General features: G+C 46.8%; 1 protein-coding gene across 1 annotated transcript in view; it reads left to right on the plus strand.

The window, feature by feature from the left end:
* Positions 1–703: 703 nt before the first annotated feature.
* Positions 704–25397, plus strand: part of LOC140467238 (leukocyte surface antigen CD53-like) — a 56028-nt gene continuing 31334 nt past the window's right edge. The window contains exon 1 of the mRNA XM_072563469.1: positions 704–862. The gene's annotated coding sequence lies outside the window, so the exon portion shown is untranslated. The remainder of the gene's footprint in view (positions 863–25397) is intronic.

The following is a 25397-nucleotide window of genomic DNA, read 5'->3' on the forward strand; positions in this document are numbered from 1 at the left end:
CTTGATAGAGGTGTACAAGATGATTAGGGGGTTAGATAGGGTTGACCATGAGAACCTTTTTCCATGTATGGAGTCAGCTATTACGAGGGGGCATCGCTTTAAATTAAGGGGTGGTAGGTATAGGACAGATGTTAGGGGTAGATTCTTTACTCAGCGAGTCGTGAGTTCATGGAATGCCCTGCCAGTAGCAGTGGTGGACTCTTCCTCTTTATGGGCATTTAAGCGGGCATTGGATAGGCATATGGAGGATAGTGGGTTAGTGTAGGTTAGGTGGGCTTTGATCGGCGCAACATCGAGGGCCGAAGGGCCTGTACTGCGCTGTATTCTTCTATGTTCTATGTTCTATACTTCCCTAATTATTCTCTACACTCACCTTTTGTGATTCACCTTCCATCTTTATTCAACTCTCTAGCCTACTCTGTGTCTCGTTCAGATTTCTAGCATTGGCAGTTCTCGTTTTATTCCGAACCTCTTGGCAGGAAATGCCTTTCTGTATGTGTTGCTGAATTTAACCTGCTTAAGTGAAACCAGTTTACCAATATACATGAAACTGGACAAGATTTACCGAATGCTGAATTAGAATCGTCACAGTAATAAGGGAATAAGGGAAGTATAACTGCTGCTTCACTTCCATTTCCGTGAACCATAAATATATTCACACACCAGCCCTTCACTCCGCTGTGATGCGTGGCGTTGATGATCATAACCTCCCACCCACTCTAACTCAGGCTTACAGGAAAGCGAGACTGAAAGCGAGAAACAGTTAGCAAAAACTTGCTTCAGGGTCCAACAACTGAACGATCAGCGAACGATCCAGGGCTTCGAGACAGTGAAGTTAGCGGGACAGTTCCAAGGACACAAGGTACTGGTCATGTTACATTGCTCCTGATCCCAGGGAGAGTCCAGGACTCCGCTGAGACTGTAGAGTTATGAAGTTCTAACAGGACTAGACAGGGTAAAAATTAGGAAGAATGTTCCCGATGACCAGGGGGTCACAGGGGGTAGGCCTGAGAGGGAGAGACATTTCTTTACCCAGAGAGTGATGAGCATGTGTAATTCACTAGCACAGAAAGCAGTTGAGACCAAAGCTTTGGATGATTAAGAGAGAGTTAGATATAGTTCATGGGGTTAAAAGATCAAAGGGTATGGGGAGAAAGCAGGAACAGGGGACTGAGTTGGATGATTTGCGTTATCATATTGAATGGCTTGATGGGCCAAACAGCAGAGTCTTTTCTATGTTTTAGCATTTGCTCAAATCAGCGAGAGATTCTCAACCGATCTGCTGTTTGTACAGGAACAAGCACAGACTTGGTCCGGGGTCATGCTCTTGTTGAGAGTCACAGGGTCTGGGCTCACTCCAGGGACATGTGAGATTTTTGATACCAAAGTCCATAGCAGGACCGTGCTGTATTTGGCGGGGAGACGTTATACCTGGAGCCTACCTCCCATCTCAGCTGCTCATATAAAAAAATTCCACTGCACTATTTGGGAGACGTGCCAACAAGTTTCCCCGTTTTTATCTGGCCAAGGTTTATTCCTCAAATGACAGTGTAGGCACAGGTTATCATCTCTTTCCTATTTTCAGGAGCTGGCGAGGTGTTCCTGGCCAGACTTCCTACATCATGACAGAGGCTACACTTTGAACTGTTTTGGGATGTAGTGAGTGTGTGAACGAAACAGTATAAATGCAAGTCTCCCTTTTGAAAAGAAAGTATATTGAAAATGTGGGGATTGTGAAACTCCACAAAGGGGTCACTTGAACAAAAGGAAATCTCCCAAGAAAGCCCTGCTCTGCCTTCTGGACAACTGCATGCTATAATCAGATTGACTCTGTGTCCCATTAACATTACTGGGAGAAAAATTAAAATCATGCTCCAGTGAAACCAGTACCTTCACTTCCACGTATTACTTTCACTTAATGGTCTTTCTCTCTGGGAAGCCTCCTCTGTTCCCTCTGAGAGATCAGGTTTATCTCAAATGATTTTAACAGTGGCCTTGCCTCAGAGTGGCCTTCCAACACCCAGAGGGTGGTGTGTGTATGGAATGAGCTGCCAGAGGATGTGGTGGAGGCTGGTACAACTGCAACATTTAAGAGGCATCTGGATGGGTGTATGAATAGGAAGGGTTTGGAGGGATATGGGCCGGGTGCTGGCAGGTGGGCCTAGATTGGGTTGGGATACCTGGTTGTCATGGACGGGTTGGACCGAAGGGTCTGTTTCCGTGCTCTACATCTCTATGACTCTATGACCTCAAACTGTTACCTCGCATCTGCTCATCCTCTTCCTGGAGTTGTCAGGAGGGACCTGTGGGAATTTGGAGATGTCTAACTCCTGTCAAGGATTGAGGGAGCTCCTGTATAGGATGTTATTGCCGGCTTTGGGAAGCTGCTTCTCCTCTCTGCTCATACTTAACGTCTCAGGAGCCAGTGCAAGAAGAATGACTTGTTGCCAGGGTAATCCCACTCTTCATATCATCTGGAAATTTTAAGGGAAATTGCTGTCTTTGTTCAGGTTTTTTTTTCGACACAAGGCAATTATTAGAGACGCAACAAACCCCTTCTGTGAAATAAAAGTTCGAATGAGGAAGGTGGCCCAGGCTGTGGGGAAATACTAGGGGGATTTCAGCAAAGTAAATCGCTCCTTCCGAGAGCTGGCACCAATCCCAATCACTGAGTGCCCTCTTTCTGCCGTGTAGATAGCCTCAAAATATTCCAGTGACACCTCTCTGAGTGGGAAACTAAATCTGGTTTGCACCGTGTAGATAGTCTGATTTTTCTTTAATTTATCAAGAATATAAAAACAAAATACTGCTGATGATGGAAATCTGAAATAAAGACAGAGATTACTGGAAAAAAACTCAGCAGGTCTGGCAGCATCGTCACAGCCAGAGAAACTGGGTTTTGACACAGTCGCACTGGAACATTAACTCAGTTCCTCTCTCCTCAGATGCTAAGTTTTGCCATTGAGCACTCTCTGTGACTGAAGTACCGATGTCACGTCATTTTTAGTATTGTTGATCTTAGTTATTTTGAAAAGAATGAAAAGAATACTTTTCAAAGATAAAAAACAGGAAGCGTTTGACTTGAACTTGAGCGATGTGTTTGTAACGAGGTTGGTTTATGTGGTTTGTTGGATTGTATTAACTGTCAAACTGCAACTGACACTCAACTTGCATTGGCAAAAGTGAGGCCTGCAGATGCTGGAGACCTGAGTCAAGAGTGTGGTGCTGGAAAAGCGCAGCAGGTCAGGCAGCATCCGAGGAGCAGGAAAATCAACGTTTCAGGCAAAAGCCATTCCTGGTATGTTGATTCTCCTGCTCCTCGGGTGCTGTCTGACCTGCTGCGCTTTTCCAGCACCACACTTTTGACTCAACATACATCAACATTCTTGATGTCACAAGGAATTAAGGGCCACGGGGAGAATGCGGGTAAGTGGAGTTGAAATGCCCATCAGCCATGATTGAATGGCGGAGTGGACTTGATGGGCCGAATAGCCTTACTTCCACTCCTATGTCTTATGGTCTTATGGACATTGAGGTGACTCTTATTGGTACCAAACTGGACTAGGCCCCTTTCAGTCCTGATCCCTGATCTGTTCAATTATGATTTGAGTTCAGGCTACCTTAGCTGATGTTGGTTACATATTATGTCATCAGTTCAATTATCTCCAGAATTGATCCAAAAAAAAGTGCTGGAGAAACTGTAGAGGGGAACAGAGTTCACACTGTGATTCGGCTTCAAAATTGAAGAGAAGTGGGGGAGTGGTAGGTTTCAATTTGAAAAAATCTGCAATGAGCAACTGGGTTAGGAGGGAAGCTCTGGGGAAATGTCAGAGAGTGGGGGAAAGTAGACATTGCAGATGTCACAGAACACGAGGCAAAGTGAGTGATGGTAATGATCCACAGTGGGCGTTAATCGAAGTATAGTCATGAAGGCAAGACATGTGCAGGGGCAGACTCAAAATGGAGGGTAGGGCTCATGGTTTGAAATTGTATTTGGTCTCCCTCATGTAGAGAAGATCACATTTTGAGCAGAGGATGCGGTGAGCTAAATTGAAAGAATTCAAATAAATCATGCTACGTTCAAAAGAAATGTTTGGGGTCTTCGAAGGTAAGGGGGGGAACAGTTAGAAAGTACAGTGTTACAGCTCCTGGAATCATCTCTGGAACACAATATCTAACGTGGTCTCAGATAAGGCTGCTCCCCTAGCCAAGCTGTTCCAGTACAGGTTCAACCTTGAAAACCACCATGCAATGTGGAAAATTGCTCAGGTATGTGTTAATAAAAAGCGGGACAAATCCAACCTGGCCCATTACCGCCCCATCAGTCTCCTCTCGGTCCTCAGTGAAGTGATGGAAGGTGTCAGTAACTGTGCTGTCAAGCAGCACCTGCTCAGCAATAACCTGCTCAGTGACGCCCAGTTTGGGTTCCCCCCCAGGGTCACTCAGCCCCTGACCTCATTACAGCCTTGGGTCAAACATGGACAAAAGGGCTGAATTCCAGAGGGGAGGGGGGAGGGACAGCCCTTAATGTCAAGCCTGCATTCAACTGAGTGTGGCCCTAGTAAATCTGGAATCAATGGTGTCAGGAGGCAAACTGTCCACTGGCTGAGGTCATACTGGCAGATAGGAAGATAGTTCAGGATTATAGAGTCACAGGGATGTACAGGATGGAAACAGACCCTTCGGTCCAACTTGTCCGTGTTGCCCAGATATGCTAACCTAACCTAAAGTGGTGGCTGAAGTTTGTCTATTCTCTCAAATCTAACTGGGGATTCATGGAGATGGACAGAGAAAGGAAAAGGAACAAAGCAAATCATATTTTACCAGGACGGAGTGGGCCTGATTGAGGTTTTATTGCATTCACAATGGGGCACAGGCTTCTTTGGCTGGGCCAGTCTATTATGTCTGTCCTTGGAGGTGGTGAGGGTGAGCTGCCATCTTGAACCACTGCAGTTCACCTGCTGTAGGTTGACCCACATGTACTTGTGGAGGCAGTTCCAGAACTTTGACCCAGTGACACTGCAGGAAGAGCGCTATATTCCCATGTCAGGACAGTGAGTGGCTTGGCATGGAATTGCAGGGGATGGTGTCCCCATGTAAAAGCTGCCGTTGTCCTTCAAGATGGAAGTGGTTGTGGGTTTGGAAGGTGCTGCCTGAGGATCTTTGGTGAGCTTCTGTAGCGCATCCTGTACACACTGCTGCTACTGAGCGTTGGTGGTGGAGGGAGTGGTTGCTTGTGGTTGTGATGCCAATCCAGCAGGCTGCTTTGTACTGGATGGTGTTGAGCTTCTTGAGGTTTAATTCTGGTGCACCCACCCAGGCAAGCAGTGTGTATTCCATCACACGTTTGACTTGTGCTTTGTAGATGATGGATAGGCTTTGGGGAGTCAGGAGGTGCTGTACTCAGCATTCCCAGCCTCTTCCCTCCTCTCGTAACCATTGTATTTATGTGGCAAGGCTAATTCAATATCTGGTCAATGGTAAACCCAAAGATGAAGATAGTTGGGGATCCAGTGATGGTAATGCTAGTTAAAGTTGCTCTTATTGGAGATAGTCATTGCCTGGCATTTGTGTGGCATGAATGTTACTTGTCACTTGTCAGCCCAAGCCTGGATATTGTCCAGGTCTTGTTGTACTTGAACATGGACTGCTTCAGTATCTAAGAAGTTGTGGATGGTGAAAATGGTGCATGAGATTATCACGTGCCTGGACAGAGTGGCGAGGAAGCAGCTGTTCCCCTTAGTTGAAGGGTCAATAATGAGGGCCATAGTTTGAAGGTGAATGGGAAGGAGGTTTACAGGGGATGGGAAGACATTTTGTTCTCAGTCAGAGGGTGATTGGAGAGATAGAGGCAGGGAATGTCACAGTCTTTAAAAGGTTCATGGATCAACACTTGAAACATTATTACATTAAAGCCTGTGGGCCTGGTGTGAGTTGTTTGGCATGAACTGGTTGGGCTGAAGGGTCTGTTTCCGTGCTGCGTGACTCTATATTCTATGGATGTGGTTGTTGGAGGGTCAGTCATCTCAGCTCCAGGACATCTCTGTAGGGGTTCCTCAGGGTAGTGTCCTAGGCCCAACCATCTATGACCTTCCCTCCATCATTAAAGTCAGATGTTCGCTGAGGACTCACAGTTTTCAGCACTATTCATGACTCCTCAGACGCTAAAGCAGTCCATGTTCAAATGCAGCAAGATTTGGACAATATCCAGGCTTCGGCTGACATCCGGTAAGTAACATTCATGCCACATAGATGCCAGACAATGACCATCTCCAAGATGAGAGAATCTAATCAACACTCCTTGACATTTAATGATGTTACAATTACTATCAACATCTTAGCGGTCACCACTGATCAGAAACTCAACTGGATTTGCCGCATTATACCATGGCTACAAGAGCGGGTCAAAGGTTAGAAATATTGCATTGATTAACTCAACTCCCCAAATCCTATCCATCATCTACCAGGCACAAGTCAGGAGTGTGGTGGATTCTGCATACTTACCTGGATGGGGACAGCTCCAGCAGCACTCAGTATGCTTCATACCATCTAGGTCAAAGGAGCCCACATCTTCTAGCACAACCAGGAGGTATAACCAGCCCCTTTAAATCACATCAGGGATGAGCAGCTCTGGGTTGTGATTAGCAGATACAGTGTAAGGCCTAGTCGCTGTTCCTTTGTTTTCAGTTTGCTGTTTGCAATCTTTTCAAGCTCCTTCCTGTTTAGCACAGACCTCTAACTGTAGCCAGGTGACTCGTCATGCATTTACATATAACCTTTCTACATGAATGACCACATTTACAAAGTTAAAAAGTTAAACAGGTTTATTTGGAAGCACTAGCTTTCGGAGCGCTGCTCCTTCATCAGGAGCGGTGCTCCGAAAGCTAGTGCTTCCAATTAAACCTGTTGGACTATAAGCTGGGGTTGTGTGATTTTTGACTTTCTACAGCCCAGTCCAACACCGGCCCCTCCAAATTACATTTACAATGTCTACCTGTTGGTTGCCATTCTGATTGAGTGGCTTGGAGTGGAACGTGCAGATCATGGTGTTCCCATGTATCTGCTGCTGTTGTCCTTCTAGACTGTCATGGTTAAGGATTTGGAAGCCTTGGTGAAGTTCTGCAACATATCTTATCGATAGTTCACATTGCTGCTACTGAGCGTTGGTGCTGGAGGAACTAAATGTTTAAGATGGTGGATAGGGTGCCAATCAAGTGGACTGCGTTCACCTGGATAATTCTTGAATATTGTTGGAGCTGCACCCTTCCGGGGAAGCAGAGAGTATTCGGTCACTAACTTGAGCCTTGTAAATGCTGGACAGGTAGTTTATGGTCATGGGAAGTCCCAGGATGTTGCTAGTGGTTCAGTAATGTCACTGAATTGCCAAAGAAAAGGTCAAATTTTGCCTTGTGGGAGATGATTCCCTGGTAGATTTGTGGCACAAATGTTATTTTTCATTTGACAGCACAACCCCTGGGTAGATTAGATTAGATTAGATTACTTACAGTGTGGAAACAGGCCCTTCGGCCCAACAAGTCCACACCGCCCCGCCGAAGCGTAACCCACCCATACCCCTACATCTACCCCTTACCTAACACTATGGGCAATTTAACATGGCCAATTCACCTGGCCTGCACATCTTTGGACTGTGGGAGGAAACCGGAGCACCCGGAGGAAACCCACGTAGACACGGGGAGAAGGTGCAAACTCCACACAGAGAGTCGCCTGAGGCGGGAATTGAACCCAGGTCTCTGGCTCTGTGAGGCAGCAGTGCTAACCACTGTGCCACCGTGCCACCCACTAAGGCCTTGCTGTATTTGGACATGGACTGCTTTTGAGGGGTTGTGAATGATGCTGAACATTGTGTAAACATCAGTGAACTTTCCCACTTCTGAGCTCACGATGGAGGGAAGATCATTGATGGAGCAGCTGAAGATGGTTGGCTCTAGGACATTACACTGAGGAACTCCTGTAGAGATGTCCTGAAGTTGAGATGACTGACCTCCAACAGCCTCGACCATCTTCCTATGTGCCAGGTATGACTCCAACCAGAGAGTGTCTGCCACCTGATACCCATTGATTCTAGTTTTCCAAGGCTCTATGATTGATGTCAAGGGCTGTCCCTCTCCCCTCCCCCTCTGGCATTCAGCTCTTTTGATCATGTTTGAACTAAGGCTGTAATGAGGTCAGGAGCTGTGTGGCCCTGGTGGAACCCAAACTGGGCGTCACTGAGCAGGATAGCACAGCTCACGAGATAGCACTGTCAATGAGACATTCCATCTCTTTGTGGGTGATGACTCATCTAGCACTGTTCATGGCTGGATTTTTTAAAAACTTCACTCATTGGACATGGGGATTGCTGGCTGGGTCAGCATTTATTGCCTGTCCTTGTGTGGCAGGACTGTAGAGTGTTACTCTGACTCATGAACTGGAGGATTGTTTAGCTCTGTCTGTCACTTGCTGCTTTATGCTGTTTGGTAGCTTCACCAGGTTGGCACCTCATTTTCAGGTATGCCTGGTGTTGCTCCTGTCCCCCCATCCCACTCCCTGTACCCTCCTTTCAAATGATGTGAATGAGTAATTTCAAATGGCCATGGCTGGGTTCAATTCCAGGATTAGGATCAGGATTTACACTAAGATTAGGGTTATGTTTGCAGTTTGAATGAAGTTCAGGACCTTAAGCATTAAATTAGTTCTTAAGTTTTACTCTATGGTCAGGTTTAAGTTTTGATTAGATTAGATTCCCTACAGTGTGGAAACAGGTCCTTCAGCCCAACAAGCCCACACCGACCCTCCGAACAGCAACCCACCCAGACCCATTCCCCCTGACTAGGGGCAATTTAGCATGGCCAGTTCACCTGACCTGCACATCTTTTGGAATGTGGGAGGAAACCGGAGCACCTGGAGGAAACCCACGCAGACACGGGGAGTATGTGCAAACTCCACACAGTCAGTCGCCTGAGGCAGGAATCGAACCCGGGTCTCTGGTGCTCTGAGGCAGCAGTGTTAAATGCTGAGCCACCGTGCTGCCCTTTTGGATAGGAGAGGCTAGTGTTAGGATAATATTTTGATTCTAGTTCAGATTAGGAACACTGTTTAGGTTAGGGATATGCCTTGTTTATGGTTCGGGGTAGAGGCTTTGTTATGATGAGACAGCTTTGTGAGTTCGCAACTGTCCTTCTCTCAATCCAGCTTCAAGTTATTTCACCTTCCTTGTTTCTGTTCTCTTCGCCTCCCATTCCTTCATCCATTCATTGTTCAAACACAACAGACAGGCAATTTCAAGCCTTCAACTAACTTTCATTAATTTAGAATGACATTTGATTTGTGTGATTTTAAACAGTAATGGAATATTTTCCTTGCCAGCTGAGCCCACATCACACTTTACAAACCAGGATAAGTGTTGCACAGAGATTCTGAACTTTTACATGAAGGTTACCGCAGTCTGTTTCCCCAAAGCTATCTGAGCAGTTGAATAAAGTGAGAGGACTTATCGTGCTGGGATGGGACCCTTATCCTCTCAGTTGTGGCACAGATTGGTTACAGAGTGAGACACACTTTCCGCTTCACATTAATAGTACAGCAGGGGCTCCACCTCCAAGCCAATTTTCCGCCCAGGTCCCAAATTTGGATAACTTCCACTCTGAAATCCCTCCCCTCCCCTCTCCCCACCCTCAACCACTTCCTTTACTTCTAAGAAATTACATTCAGTTGGCTCTGAGCTAACTGTGTTGATCAAAAAGTCCCTCTCACATCTGAATCAAATGTCAGAGACATTCCAAAGTCATGAGTCAATGGTAAATTCCACCAGCAGGATCGAGATAGCTCATGTTATTATTCTGGTTGTGGGACTTCCTATTAATGACTGGTAATTAATTAACCTCCAGCTGCAGGGTGAGCCTTAACGTCAAGCAACACTGATGGTAAGGTTGGCAGGTGTATCTATAGAGGGTAGTATATAAATATCTGTATACTAAATGTACAGTTACTATCATAGCCTTATATATTTATAAGGAGATAGTGAGGACTGCAGATGCTGAAGAAGGGCTCATGCCCGAAACGTCGATTCTCCTGCTCCTTGGATGCTGCCTGACCTGCTGCACTTTTCAGGGAAACACATTTTCAGCTCTTATATATCTATACACCTAAAGATGGTAGCTGGAAATAAAAGGTAGATTCTAATAACACAACAAACCATACTAGCCACTCTCTCTTTCCTCATCTTGAGGATCCACTGCAGGCCTCCCTCAACAAACTTGACCTTATTGTAACCTGACTATCTTGGTAACTCGTTAGCCACACAACACAGCCTACTCTCTGATGTCTGAGTCCATGAAGAAATGTAAAGTGTTCCAGGAACCTAGCGTTAATCCCATCCTCAAACACGAGGCTTCTCTTGAACTGGCTTCTCAAGACATCATTAGGTCTATGGTGGAGGTTGAGCTCGGGTTTAGAGAGAAGGCATTTTGCTGCTTTGTGCACAACCCCCTCACTGGGCCTTTTGCTCTTTCATGTGTTGAACTCAGTGCAGATCAGGGAATGCATTTTTTAGGCAGGAAGTAGAAGCAGGAAGTGGCCTCTCACTTATAGCAGAGATGGTTGCTTGCACTGATGCAGCGCTCACTGCTGTTTGGGTGGGACAGTTTGAGCAGAAATCTCTAGGCTGGAGCCTCCCATCACTACTGATACACTTAGCTTCCTCTGCACTTTTCTTGATTCAGGTGGGACTTGAAGCTTTTCACACCCTCAGGTTGTTCCACTGTGATTCATAGCTTCTTGTATTGGGGCGTAATTACAGATGTAATGTAGAAAATGGCAGTCAACGTATGCACCACGGTCACCAATGAGAGAGGTGGCCATGTTTGTTTGTGATGCTGCACAAGGAATAAATGCGATTCAGGACACCAGGGAGAAAACTTCTTTACTGTCCTTCAAACAGTGTTATGTCTTGTTTAACTGACCACCATACAGGACAGGTGGAACCTTGGTTTAACAGCTCATCCTGAGAGATGGCACCTCCTACAGAACTGCACTCTATCCCAGCGTGTGAGCCTAACTGATCAGACTGTCTGATTCAGAGTTGAGAAATTTCCCACTGAGTCATGGCTGACCCTCAAAGCCATTGTTCAAAGATAGATTGGATATTAATTACCCTTCACTTCAGCCAAATAGGAAGCAGTAGGCGGCCGGATTTAGGAGACTATCACACAAAAGGTCCAGTGGTTAACACTGCTGCCTCACAACACCAGGGTCCTGAGTTCGATTCCAACCTCAGGCAAATCTGGGTGGAGTTTGCACCTACTCCCCGTGTCTGTGTGGGTTTCCTCTGGGTGCTCCGGTTGCTTCCCACAGTCCAAAGATGTGCAGGTCAGGGTGAATTGGCCATGGGAAATTGCCTGTAGTGTTCAGGGATGTGTAGGTTAGGTGCATTAGTCAGGGGTAAATATAGGATAATATGGTAGGGTAGGAGAGTGGGTTGGGTGGGTTGCTCTTCGGGGGATTGGTGTGGGCTTGTTGGGCTGAAGGGCCTGTTTCCACACTGTCAGGATTCTATGAAAAGTACAAGCTCTTTGTGGTGAGGGTTGTTGGATGCTGAGTTAAAGTCAGCCGAACCTGCTAATTTCTTGTGGGTGCTAGTGAAGAGCATCAACATCAGTCAGTGGCATCTCATGGCAAGTTATTCTCAAGCTTCAGCTCCCAGCAGGAGAAGGGATTCTGCAATTTCAACCTTTCATGTATTATCATTAGTGAGGAACAGGGACAGCTGAGGGTCCCCAGACTGGACATCCAGGGTAACTTCTTACAGTAGGACAAGCAAGATACCGAGGAGTTTACAGGCTCAGTGAAGATACTAGCATGGCCTTGACATTTCCCATCACATAATGATAATGTCTGACCTATAGGCAGATTATTACAGAGCCAAACAGAGTGGTAGCTAGGTAATATATTGTAGTGTGGTAATTCTAGGGACCCAGACTTGGAGTAAGTGAAAGATCAGTCACTGGTGGCCCTAATGGGAGCTGCTGTCAGTTGGACAACAGAGGGGGTGAAAGACAGAGGGAATAAGGACTCAGAGGAATCTGTGCAGAAGGCTATGGATTAACTAATGGTCAACACAGGTCAACACAGATTTTAATAGACAGCTTGGTGTTCACAGAGGGCAGAACTCTGGAGTCTTTGAATCTAGAGCTGACAAAGCCGTGAACAAAGGTTTCAGGGGGAAGTTATGAGGGAGTCTGGAAATGGGGAAGTATTATTGAGGCCTGACTGTCTGAGGGGATGAGCTGTGGGATTTGAAATTCAGGGGCCTACAGTTACCAATCTTTGGGGTTGAAATTGGAGATTTTGCAATGAGCTGAAGACCTGTCAGCGCTGAGCTATAGAAAGTTCTCCATCTAAATGTTGGGGATGTTGTCAAGATCAATGGGCATGGCTGTGGAGATAAATGTTGTAATGAGAGGTGCAACAGTAACTTCCTTTCATTTACTCCCTTGGTAGCGAGATTAATGGATAGGCTAATATTTATTGTGTCTTCATGTTTACACGGAAAGGACGCAGATGGTTCAGACTGTGCCTGAGGAGCAGTGCACTTTATTACATATGACCAAGTAGCAGATTGTAATGATTTTGAAACAAGAACTGAACAGAGATTGCAGAGAGCAGTTAGGAGTCTTCCATAATGCAGTTAAGAATCCATCGCACTATCCTGGAGTCACATGTAGGCCAGACTGGGTGAAGGATGGCAGATTTCCTTTCTAGTGAAACAGACGAGTTTTTATTGACAATCTGATGCTCAGCAGCAACAACTATTTATGCCTAGATTTTACTTTGGCTAAAAGCACTTTCTCAAACTGGCAAATTGAGACCTGTAATCCCTCTCTCTGGATTGTTACTCTAAGGTTCCTGTACTGTTCTGGAGAAGCACAGTAGATACTTGGTCTAAACTGGAGAGGTAACAGGAGATGAGGAATGACTAAGGAAGGTCAAGGTAGTTACAACAGTGGGGCTGCAGGCTAAAGGACTGATGACAGTTCAGACTGTGCCTGAGGAGCAGTGCACTTTATTACATATGACCAAGTAGGAGATAAACCTCGGAGGAAAAGGGAGTAAAATGATCTATGAATGTACTGATAATCACAACATAAGTGACAACACTACTTTGACAGCAGCAAGACAGGGAAGATAATGAGGCTGCTAAGAGAGCAAAAGCTAAGCACCGTGCAGGTAGCTGTATTCAATAACAAGTGCAAACAAACTATTACAGCACTGAAGAACGTGAGTGATCCTACACTAGGATAAGGATGAGTTTTAGGACTGGCGGCCTAGTGAAAACAGAGCAGCCTAAAGAATATACTGTCTCTACTCGAGTAAAAGTTGACCTCCTATTTTTGGCCAAACAATCTGGAATTTTCCATCTAGCTCATGCAAACGTTGGCCATAGTTGTTCACAGTCAACAGTTCACCCATCTGTCAGTCAAAATATTATCCTGTACATAAGTGTTACGATCTGGAAATGAATGTTTTTTTTTGGCAATTATGTGATTTGATGCACAGTTCACGTCAATTTTACACAAAAGTTGAAGACACATCAGGTCAGAGTCGAGTGCCAACCAAACTTGTGTAATACAGTCATAAAGCTGAGGAGGTTTTGAAATTTCTTCAATGGGGCTGGGGAATGGGTCTGGGTGGGTTACTCTTCGCATGGTTGGTGTGGACCTGTTGGGCTGATAGCTCGATGACTCTATGATAAGGAGAGCAACTCCAGTATCTGCAAACGAACGGTGATGTCCCTCATTCAGAAAGCATTCACATCAATCTGTTTACTATTTATGCATAGCTTCCAATTCTTTCAAAAAGATGGATAGATGTTCTATTCAGAAACGTTATTGTACACATCTGGAGCAGATGGGAATTGAGCCGAGGCCTTCGAGCTCAGAGATAGGGACACTGTCACAGCACCACTTCTGAAAGCTGGTAGCCAGCAAATGACACAGTCTGCAGTTGAGGCTGAGCTAGGGTTTTACACAGTAACATCTGCACTGTGCCTAACTTAGACAAACCATGATTCCATTTGCATTCATAGATATTTTCTCAACCTATCCTGTAATCTTTACTGATATCTGCACATTCACTGGGTTATGTTTATGGGATCAGACGGTGTTTCAGACACTGGGCTGTGTTTATGGGATCAGACGGTGTTTCAGACACTGGGCTGTGTTAATGGGATCAGACGGTTTTTCAGACACTGGGCCGTGTTTATGGATTGAGACGGTGTTTCAGACACGAGGCTGAGTTTATGGGATCAGACGGTGTTTCAGACACTGGGCCGTGTTTATGGATTGAGACGGTGTTTCAGACACTGGGCTGTGCTTATGGGATCAGACAGTGTTTCAGACACTGGTTTGTGTTTATGGGATCAGATGGTGTTTCAGACACTGGGCTGTGTTTATGGAATGAGACAAAATTTCAGACACTGGGCTGTGTTAATGGGATCAGACGGTGTTTCAGACACTAAGCTGCAGTTATGCAGTTAATCTAGGGTAGAAGTTCGGCTCAACATCGTGGGCCGAAGGGCCTGTTCTGTGCTGTATTGTTCTATGGTTTCTATGGTTTCTACACTGGTTTGTGTTTATGGGATGAGACGGTGTTTCAGACACTGGGCAGTGTTTATGGGATCAGACGGTTATTCAGATACAGGGTTGTGTTTATGGGATCAGATGGTGTTTCGGACACTGGGATTTGTTTATGGGATCAGACAGTTATTCCGACACTGGGTTCTGTTTATGGGATCAGATGGTGTTTCAGACACTGGGCCGTGTTTATGGATTGAGACGGTGTTTCAGACACTGGGCTGTGTTTATGGGATCAGACAGTTATTCAGATACAGGGTTGTGTTTATGGGATCAGATGGTTTTTCGGACACTGGGATGTGTTTATGGGATCAGACAGTTATTCAGACACTGGGCTGTGTTTATGGGATCAGACGTTGTTTCAGACACTGGGCTGTGTTTATGGGATCAGCTGGTGTTTCAGACACTGGGCTGTGTTTAAGGGATCAGACAGTGTTGCAGACAATGGACTGTGTTTATGGGATCAGATGGTGTTACAAACACTGGGTTGCGTTTATGGGATCAGACGGTTATTCAGACACTGGGCTGTGTTTCTGGGATCAGATGGTGTTTCAGACATTGGGTTGCGTTTATGGGATCAGATGGTATTTCAGTCACTGGGCTGTGTTTATGGGATCAGAAGGTGTTTCAGACACTGGGCTGTGTTTATGGGATCAGACAGTGTTGTAGACACTGGGCTGTGTTTATGGGATCAGTTTGTGTTTCAGACACTGGGCTGTGTTTATGGGATCAGACGGTGTTTCAGACACTAGGCTGTGTTTCTAGGATCAGACGGTGTTTCAGACATTGGGCTGTATTTATGGGATCAGATGGTGTTTCAGAAACTGAGCTGTGTTTATGGGATCAGTCAATGTGGCAGACACTGGGCTGTGTTTATGGGATCAGATGGTGTTGTAGACACTGGGCTGTGTTTCTGGGATCAGAGAGTATTTCAGACACTGGGTTGTGTTTATGGGATCAGATGGTGTTTCAGACACTGGGCTGTGTTTATGGGGTCAGATGGTGTTTCAGACACTGGGCTGTGTTTATGGGGTCAGATGGTGTTTCAGACACTGGGCTGTGTTTATGGGGTCAGATGGTGTTTCAGACACTGGGCCGTGTTTATGGGATCAGATGGTGTTTCAGACACTGGGCCGTGTTTATGGATTGAGACGGTGTTTCAGACACTGGGCCGTGTTTATGGATTGAGACGATGGTTCAGACACTGGGCTGTGTTTATGGGATCAGATGGTGTTTCAGACACTGGGTTGTGTTTATGGGATCTGACGGTGTTTCAGACACTGGGCTGTGTTTATGGGATCAGATGGTGTTGTAGACACTGGGCTGTGTTTCTGGGATCAGAGAGTATTTCAGACACTGGGTTGTGTTGATGGGATCAGATGGTGTTTCAGACACTGGACTGTGTTTATGGGATCAGACAGTGTTTCAGACACTGGGTTATGTTTATGGAATGAGACGGTGTTTCATAAACTGGGCTGTGTTTATGGGATCAGACAGTGTTGCAGACACTGGGCTGTGTTTATGGATTGAGACGGTGTTTCAGACACTGGGCTGTGTTTATGGAATGAGATGATGTTTCATACATTGGCTGTGTTTATGGCAAGAGACTGTGGTGCAGACACTGGGCTGTATTTATGGGATCAGATGGTGTTTCAGACACTGGGCTGTGTTTATGGGGTCAGATGGTGTTTCAGACACTGGGCTGTGTTTATGGGGTCAGATGGTGTTTCAGACACTGGGCTGTGTTTATGGGGTCAGATGGTGTTTCAGACACTGGGCCGTGTTTATGGGATCAGATGGTGTTTCAGACACTGGGCCGTGTTTATGGATTGAGACGGTGTTTCAGACACTGGGCCGTGTTTATGGATTGAGACGATGGTTCAGACACTGGGCTGTGTTTCTGGGATCAGATGGTGTTTCAGACACTGGGTTGTGTTTATGGGATCTGACGGTGTTTCAGACACTGGGCTGTGTTTCTGGGATCAGATGGTGTTTCAGACACTGGGTTGTGTTTATGGGATCAGATGGTGTTTCAGACACTGGGCTGTGTTTATGGGATCAGACGGTGTTTCAGTCACTGGGTTGTGTTTATGGGATCAGATGGTGTTTCGGACACTGGGCCGTGTTTATGGATTGAGACGGTGTTTCAGACACTGGGCCGTGTTTATGGGATCAAATGGTGTTTCAGACACTGGGCTGTGTTTATGGAATGAGACAAAATTTCAGACACTGGGCTGTGTTAATGGGATCAGACGGTGTTTCAGACACTAAGCTGCAGTTATGCGATCACAGAGTGTTTCAGATGCTGGATTGTGTTTATGGGATCAGTTGGTGTTTCAGACACTGGGCTGTGTTTATGGGATCAGATGGTGTTTCAGACACTGGGTTGTGTTTATGGGATCTGACGGTGTTTCAGACACTGGGCTGTGTTTATGGGATCAGACGGTGTTTCAGTCACTGGGTTGTGTTTATGGGATCAGATGGTGTTTCGGACACTGGGCCGTGTTTATGGATTGAGACGGTGTTTCAGACACTGGGCCGTGTTTATGGGATCAGATGGTGTTTCAGACACTGGGCTGTGTTTATGGAATGAGACAAAATTTCAGACACTGGGCTGTGTTAATGGGATCAGACGGTGTTTCAGACACTAAGCTGCAGTTATGCGATCACAGAGTGTTTCAGATGCTGGATTGTGTTTATGGGATCAGTTGGTGTTTCAGACACTGGGCTGTGTTTATGGGATCAGATGATGTTTCAGACACTGGGCCGTGTTTATGGATTGAGACGGTATTTCAGACACAAGGCTGTGTTTATGGGATCAGACAGTGTTTCAGACACTGGGCCGTGTTTATGGATTGAGACGGTATTTCAGACACAAGGCTGTGTTTATGGGATCAGATGGTGCTTCAGACACTGGGCTGTGTTTATGGATTGAGACAGTATTTCAGACACAAGGCTGTGTTTATGGGATCAGATGGTGTTTCAGACACTGGGCCGTGTTTATGGATTGAGACGTTGTTTCAGACACTGGGCTGTGTTTATGGGATCAGACGGTGTTTCACCGATACTCCTGCCGACTTCGTCTGCAGGAAATGCAGTCAGATCCTGATCCTCACCGAACGAGTTAGGGAACTGGAACTGGAGCTGGATGAACTGAGGATTATTCGAGAGGCTGAGAGGGTGATAGATAGAAGCTACAGGGACATAGTTACGCCGGAGAACAGAGGTAGCTGGGTGACAGTTAGAGGTGGGAAGGGGAAGAAGCAGGCAGTGCAGGGTTCCCCTGTGGTCGTTCCCCTAAAAAATAAGTATACAGCTTTGGAAACTGTTGGGGGGGACAGCCTTGCAGATGTAAGCTGCAGTGAAGGGGTCTGAGGCTCTGAGACTCAGAAGGGAAAGGGGGTGAGGAGGAGAGCGCTAGTTATAGGAGACTCTCTAGTTAGAGGGACAGACAGGCGGTTCTGTGGACATGGGCGAGACTCTCGGATGGTTTGTTGCCTCCCGGGTGCTAGGGTCCGAGACGTCTCGGACCGTGTCTTCAGAATCCTTAAGGGGGAGGGTGTGCAGCCAGAAGTCGTGGTACACATTGGCACCAACGACATAGGTAGGAAGAGGGGTGGGGAGGTCATTCAAGAGCTCAGGGAGTTAGGCTGGAAGCTAAAAGCTAGGACAGACAGAGTCGTCATCTCTGGGTTGTTGCCGGTGCCACGTGACAGTGAGGCAAGGAATAGGGAGAGAGTGCAGTTGAACATGTGGCTGCAAGGATGGTGTAGGAGGGAGGGCTTCAGATATTTGGACAATTGGACTGCATTCTGGGGAAGGTTAGACCTGTACAAACAGGACGGGTTGCACCTGAACCAGAAGGGCACCTATATCCTGGGGGGTAGGTTTGCTAGCACTCTTCGGGGGGGGTTAAACTAATTTGGCAGGGGGATGGGATCCGGACTTGTAGTCCAGCAAGTAAGCTAGCTGTGTGTCAGGATGTCCAAGACTGTAGGGAGGCTGTGGAGAAGGTAGCACTGACAGGGAATACTTGCGGACACGGAGATGGGCTCAAGTGTGTATACTTCAACGCAAGGAGTATCAGAAATAAGGTGGGTGAACTGAAGGCGTGGATCGGTACCTGGGACTACGATGTTGTGGCCATCACGGAAACATGGATAGATGAGGGACAGGAATGGCTGTTGGAGGTTCCTGGTTACAGATGTTTCAGTAAGATTAGGGAGGGTGGTAAAAAAGGAGGGGGGGTGGCATTGCTAATTAGAAATGGTATAACGGCTGCAGAAAGGCAGTTTGAGGGGGATCTGCCTTTGGAGGTAGTATGGGCTGAAGTCAGAAATAGGAAAGGTGCAGTCACCTTGTTGGGTGTTTACTATAGGCCCCCCAATAGCAGCAGAGATGTGGAGAAACAGATTGGGAAACAGATTTTGGAAAGGTGCAGAAGCCACAGGGTAGTAGTCATGGGCAATTTCACCTTCCCAAATATTGGTTGGAAGCTCTTTAGATCAAGTAGATTGGATGGGGCGGTGTTTGTGCAGTGTGTCCAGGAAGCTTTTCTAACTCAGTATGTAGATTGTCCAACCAGAGGGGAGGCCATATTGGATTTGGTGGGCGGCACGGTGGCACAGTGGTTAGCACTGCTGCCTCACAGCGCCGGAGACCCGGGTTCAATTCCCGCCTCAGGCGACTGACTGTGTGGAGTTTGCACGTTCTCCCCGTGTCTGCGTGGGTTTCCTCCGGGTGCTCCGGTTTCCTCCCACAGTCCAAAGATGTGCAGGTCAGGTGAATTGGCCATGCTAAATTGCCCGGAGTGTTAGGTAAGGGGTAGATGTAGATGTTGGGGTATGGGTGGGTTACGCTGCGGCGGGGCGATGTGGACTTGTTGGGCCGAAGGGCCTGTTTCCACACTGTAAGTAATCTAATCTAATGAACCGGGACAAGTGGTGGGTTTGTTAGTGGGTGAACATTTTGGTGATGGTGACCACAATTCTGTGACTTTCACCTTGGTTATGGAGAGAGATAGGTGCGCACAATAAGGTAGATTTTACAATTGGGGGAAGGGAAATTACGATGCTGTAAGACAGGATTTGAGGAGCATATGTTGGGAGCAAAGGCCGTCAGGGAAGGATGTGGTGGAAATGTGGAACTTTTTCAAAGAGCAGATACGACGTGTCCTTGATATGTATGTACCTATCAGGCAGGAAAGAAATGGTCGTGTGAGGGAGCCTTGGCTGACGAGGGAGGTTGAATGTCTAGTAAAGAGGAAGAAGGAGGCTTACATAAGGTTGAGGAAACAAGGTTCAGACAGAGCAGTGGAGGGATACAGGATAGCCAGAAGGGACCTGAAGAAAGGGATTAGGAGAGCTAAGAGAGGGCATGAAAAATCCTTGGCGGATAGGATCAAGGATAACCCCAAGGCATTTTATGCGTATGTGAGAAACCTGAGAATGACGAGAACGAGGGTAGGTCCGATCAAGGACAGTAGTGGGAGACTGTGTATTGAGTCGGAAGAGATAGGAGAGGTCTTGAACAAGTACTTCTCTTCAGTATTTACGAACGAGAGGGACCGTATTGTTGAAGAGGAGAGTGTGAAACGGACTGTTAAGCTAGAAGAGATACCTGTTAGGAAGGAAGATGTGTTGGACATTTTGAACAACTTGAGGATAGACAAGTCCCCCGGGCCTGACGGGATATATCCTAGGATTATGTGGGAAGCAAGAGAGGAAATTGCAGTACCGTTGGCAATGATCTTCTCGTCTTCACTGGCAACGGGGGTGGTACCAGGGGACTGGAGAGTAGCGAATGTTGTGCCACTGTTCAAAAAAGGGAATAGGGATAACCCCGGGAATTACAGGCCAGTTAGTCTTACTTCTGTGGTAGGCAAAGTAATGGAAAGGGTACTGAGGGATAGGATTTATGAGTATCTGGAAAGACACTGCTTGATTAGGGACAGCCAGCACGGATTTATGAGGGGTAGGTCTTGCCTTACAAGTCTTATTGAATTCTCTGAGGAGGTGACCAAGCATGTGGATGAGGGTAGAGCAGTGGATGTAGTGTACATGGATTTTAGTAAGGCATTTGATAAGGTTCCCTATGGTAGGCTTATGCAGAAAGTCAGGAGGCATGGGATAGAGGGAAATTTGGCCAATTGGATAGAAAACTGGCTAACCGGTCGAAGTCAGAGAGTGGTGGTAGATGGTAAATATTCAGCCTGGAGCCCAGTTACAAGTGGAGTTCCGCAGGGATCAGTTCTGGGTCCTCTGCTGTTTGTAATTTTTATTAATGACTTAGATGAGGGAGTCGAAGGGTGGGTCAGTAAATTCGCAGATGATACGAAGATAGGTGGAGTTGTGGACAGTGAGGAGGGCATTTGTCGTTTGCAAAGGGACTTAGATAGGATGCAGAGCTGGGCTGAGGAGTGGCAGATGGAGTTCAACCCTGTCAAGTGTGAGGTTGTCCATTTTGGAAGAACAAATAAGAATGTGGAATACAGGGTTAATGGTAGGGTTCTTAGTCAGGTGGAGGAACAGAGGGATCTTGGGGTCTATGTACATAGATCTTTGAAAGTTGCCACTCAGGTGGATAGAGCTTGTAAGAAGGCCTATGGAGTATTATCGTTCATTAGCAGAGGGATTGAATTCAAGAGTCGTGAAGTGATGTTGCAGCTGTACAGGAATTTGGTTAGGCCACAGTTGGAGTACTGTGTGCAGTTCTGGTCGCCTCACTTTAGGAAAGATGTGGAAGCTTTGGAGAGGGTGCAGAGAAGATTTACCAGGATGTTGCCTGGAATGGAGAGTAGGTCGTACGAGGATAGGTTGAGAGTTCTCGACCTTTTCTCGTTGGAACGGCGAAGGATGAGGGGTGACTTGATAGAGGTTTATAAGATGATCAGAGGAATAGATAGAGTAGACAGTCAGAAACTTTTTCCCCGGGTACAACAGAGTGTTACAAGGGGACATAAATTTAAGGTGAAGGGTGGAAGGTATAGGGGAGATGTCAGGGGTGGGTTCTTTCCCCAGAGAGTGGTGGGGGCATGGAATGCGCTGCCTGTGGGAGTGGTAGAGTCAGAATCATTGGCGACCTTTAAGCGGCATTTGGATAGGTACATGGATGGGTGCTTAATCTAGGTTAGAAGTTCGGCACAACATCGTGGGCCGAAGGGCCTGTTCTGTGCTGTATTGTTCTATGGTTTCTATGGTTTCTACACTGGTTTGTGTTTATGGGATGAGATGGTGTTTCAGACACTGGGCTGTGTTTATGGGATCAGATGGTGTTTCAGACACTGGGCTGTGTTTTTGGGATCAGATGGTGTTTCAGACACTGGGCCGTGTTTATGGGATCAGATGGTGTTTCAGACACTGGGCCGTGTTTATAGGATCAGACGGTGTTTCAGACACTGGGCTGTGTTTATGGGATCAGATGGTGTTTCAGACACTGGGCTGTGTTTATGGGATCAGATGGTGTTTCAGACACTGGGCTGTGTTTATGGGATCAGATGGTGTTTCAGACACTGGGCTGTGTTTATGGGATCAGATGGTGTTTGAGACACTGGGCTGTGTTTATGGGATCAGATGGTGTTTCAGTCTCTGGGCTGTGTTTAAGGGATCAGACAGTGTTGCAGACAATGGACTGTGTTTATGGGATCAGATGGTGTTTCAGACACTGGGATGTGTTTATGGGACCAGACAGTTATTCAGACACTGGGTTCTGTTTATGGGATCAGACGGTGTTTCAGACACTGGGCTGTGTTTATGGGATCAGTCAGTGTGGCAGACACTGGGCTGTGTTTATGGGATCAGACGGTTTTGCAGACACTGGGCTGTGTTTCTGGGATCAGCTGGTGTTTCAGACATTGGGCTGTGTTTATGGGATCAGATGGTGTTTCAGTCACTGGGCTGTGTTTAAGGGATCAGACAGTGTTGCAGACAATGGACTGTGTTTATGGGATCAGACGGTGTTTCAGACACTGGGCTGTGTTTATGGGATCAGATGGTGTTTCAGACACTGGGCCGTGTTTATGGGATCAGATGGTGTTTCAGACACTGGGCTGTGTTTATGGGATCAGATGGTGTTTCAGACACTGGGCCGTGTTTATGGGATCAGATGGTGTTTCAGACACTGGGCTGTGTTTATGGGATCAGATGGTGTTTCAGACACTGGGCCGTGTTTATGGGATCAGATGGTGTTTCAGACACTGGGCTGTGTTTATGGGATCAGATGGTGTTTGAGACACTGGGCTGTGTTTATGGGATCAGATGGTGTTTCAGTCTCTGGGCTGTGTTTAAGGGATCAGACAGTGTTGCAGACAATGGACTGTGTTTATGGGATCAGATGGTGTTTCAGACACTGGGATGTGTTTATGGGACCAGACAGTTATTCAGACACTGGGTTCTGTTTATGGGATCAGACGGTGTTTCAGACACTGGGCTGTGTTTATGGGATCAGTCAGTGTGGCAGACACTGGGCTGTGTTTATGGGATCAGACGGTTTTGTAGACACTGGGCTGTGTTTCTGGGATCAGCTGGTGTTTCAGACATTGGGCTGTGTTTATGGGATCAGATGGTGTTTCAGTCACTGGGCTGTGTTTAATGGAACAGACAGTGTTGCAGACAATGGACTGTGTTTATGGGATCAGACGGTGTTTCAGACACTGGGCTGTGTTTATGGCATAAGCTGGTGTTTCAGACACTGCGCTGTGTTTATGGGATCAGACAGTGTTTCAGACACTGGGCTGTGTTTATGGGATTTGATGGTGTTACAAACACTGGGTTGCGTTTATGGGATCAAACATTGTTTCAGACACTGGGCTGTGTTTATGGGATCAGACGGTGTTTCAGACACTGCGTTGTGTTTATGGGATCTGACGGTGTTACAAACACTGGGTTGCGTTTATGGAATGAGATGGTATTTCTGAAACTGGGCTGTGTTTATGGGATCAGATGATGTTTCAGACACTGGGCCGTGTTTATGGATTGAGATGGTGTTTCAGACACTGGGTTGTGTTTCTGGATTCCGAGAGTGTTTCAGATGCTGGATTGTGTTTATGGCATCGGAAGGTGTTTCAGACACTGTGATGAGATGATGGGATCAGACGGTGTTTCAGACACTGGGCTGTGTTTATGGGATCAGACTGTGATGCAGACACTCGGCTGTGTTTCTAGTATCAGACAATGTTGCAGACACTGGACTGCGTTTATGGGATCAGACAGTGTTTCAGACACTGGACTGCGTTTATGGGATCAGACAGTGTTTCAGACACTGGACTGCGTTTATGGGATCAGATGGTGTTTCAGACACCGGACTGCGTTTATGGGATCAGACAGTGTTTCAGACACTGGGCTGTGTTTATGGGATCAGACGGTGTTTCAGACACTGGCTGTGTTTATGGGATCAGACAGTGTTTCAGACACTGGGCTGTGTTTATGGGATCAGACGGTGTTTCCGACACTGGGCTGTGTTTATGGGATCAGACGGTGTTTCAGACACTGGGTTGTGTTTATGGGATCAGACGGTGTTTCAGACACTGGGCTGTGTTTATGGGATCAGGCGGTGTTTCAGACACTGGGCTGTGTTTATGGGATCAGACGGTGTTTCAGACACTGACCTGTGTTTATGGGATCAGACGGTGTTGCAGACACTGGCTGTGTTTATGGGATCAGACAGTGTTTCAGACACTGGGCTGTGTTTATGGGATCAGACGGTGTTTCCGACACTGGGCTGTGTTTATGGGATCAGATGGTGTTTCAGACACTGGGCTGTGTTTCTGGGATCAGACAGTGTTGCAGACACTGGGCTGTGTTTATAGGATCAGATGGTGTTTCATACACTGGGCTGTGTTTATGGAAGAGACGGTGTTTCAGACACTGGGCTGTGTTTATGGGATCAGACTGTGGTGCAGACACTGGGCTGTGTTTATGGGATCAGACGGTGTTTCAGACACTGGGCTGTGTTTATGGGATCAGATGGTGTTTCCGACACTGGGCTGTGTTTATGGGATCAGACAGTGTTTCAGACACTGTGCTGTGTTTCTGGGATCAGACAGTGTTGCAGACACTGGGCTGTGTTTATGGGATCAGATGGTGTTTCAGACACTGGGCTGTGTTTATGGAAGAGACGGTGTTTCAGGCACTGGGCTGTGTTTATGGGATCAGACTGTGTTTCAGACACTGGGCTGTGTTTCTGGAATCAGACGGTGTTTCAGACATTGGGCTGTGTTTATGGGATCAGACAGTGGTGCAGACACCTGGCTGTGTTTATGGGGTCAGACGGTGTTTCAGACACTAGGCTGTGTTTATGGGATCAGACTGTGGTGCAGACACTGGGCTGTGTTTATGGGATCAGACGGTGTTTCAGACACTGGGCTGTGTTTATGGGATCAGACGGTGTTTCAGACACTGGGCCGTGTTTATGGGATCAGACGGTGTTTCAGACACTCGGCTGTGTTTATGGGATCAGGCGGTGTTTCAGACACTGGGCTGTGTTTATGGGATCAGACGGTGTTTCAGACACTGACCTGTGTTTATGGGATCAGACGGTGTTGCAGACACTGGCTGTGTTTATGGGATCAGACAGTGTTTCAGACACTGGGCTGTGTTTATGGGATCAGACGGTGTTTCCGACACTGGGCTGTGTTTATGGGATCAGATGGTGTTTCAGACACTGGGCTGTGTTTCTGGGATCAGACAGTGTTGCAGACACTGGGCTGTGTTTATAGGATCAGATGGTGTTTCATACACTGGGCTGTGTTTATGGAAGAGACGGTGTTTC

The sequence above is a fragment of the Chiloscyllium punctatum genome, chromosome 45 (genome assembly GCF_047496795.1).
Source record: "Chiloscyllium punctatum isolate Juve2018m chromosome 45, sChiPun1.3, whole genome shotgun sequence".
NCBI lineage: Eukaryota > Metazoa > Chordata > Chondrichthyes > Orectolobiformes > Hemiscylliidae > Chiloscyllium > Chiloscyllium punctatum.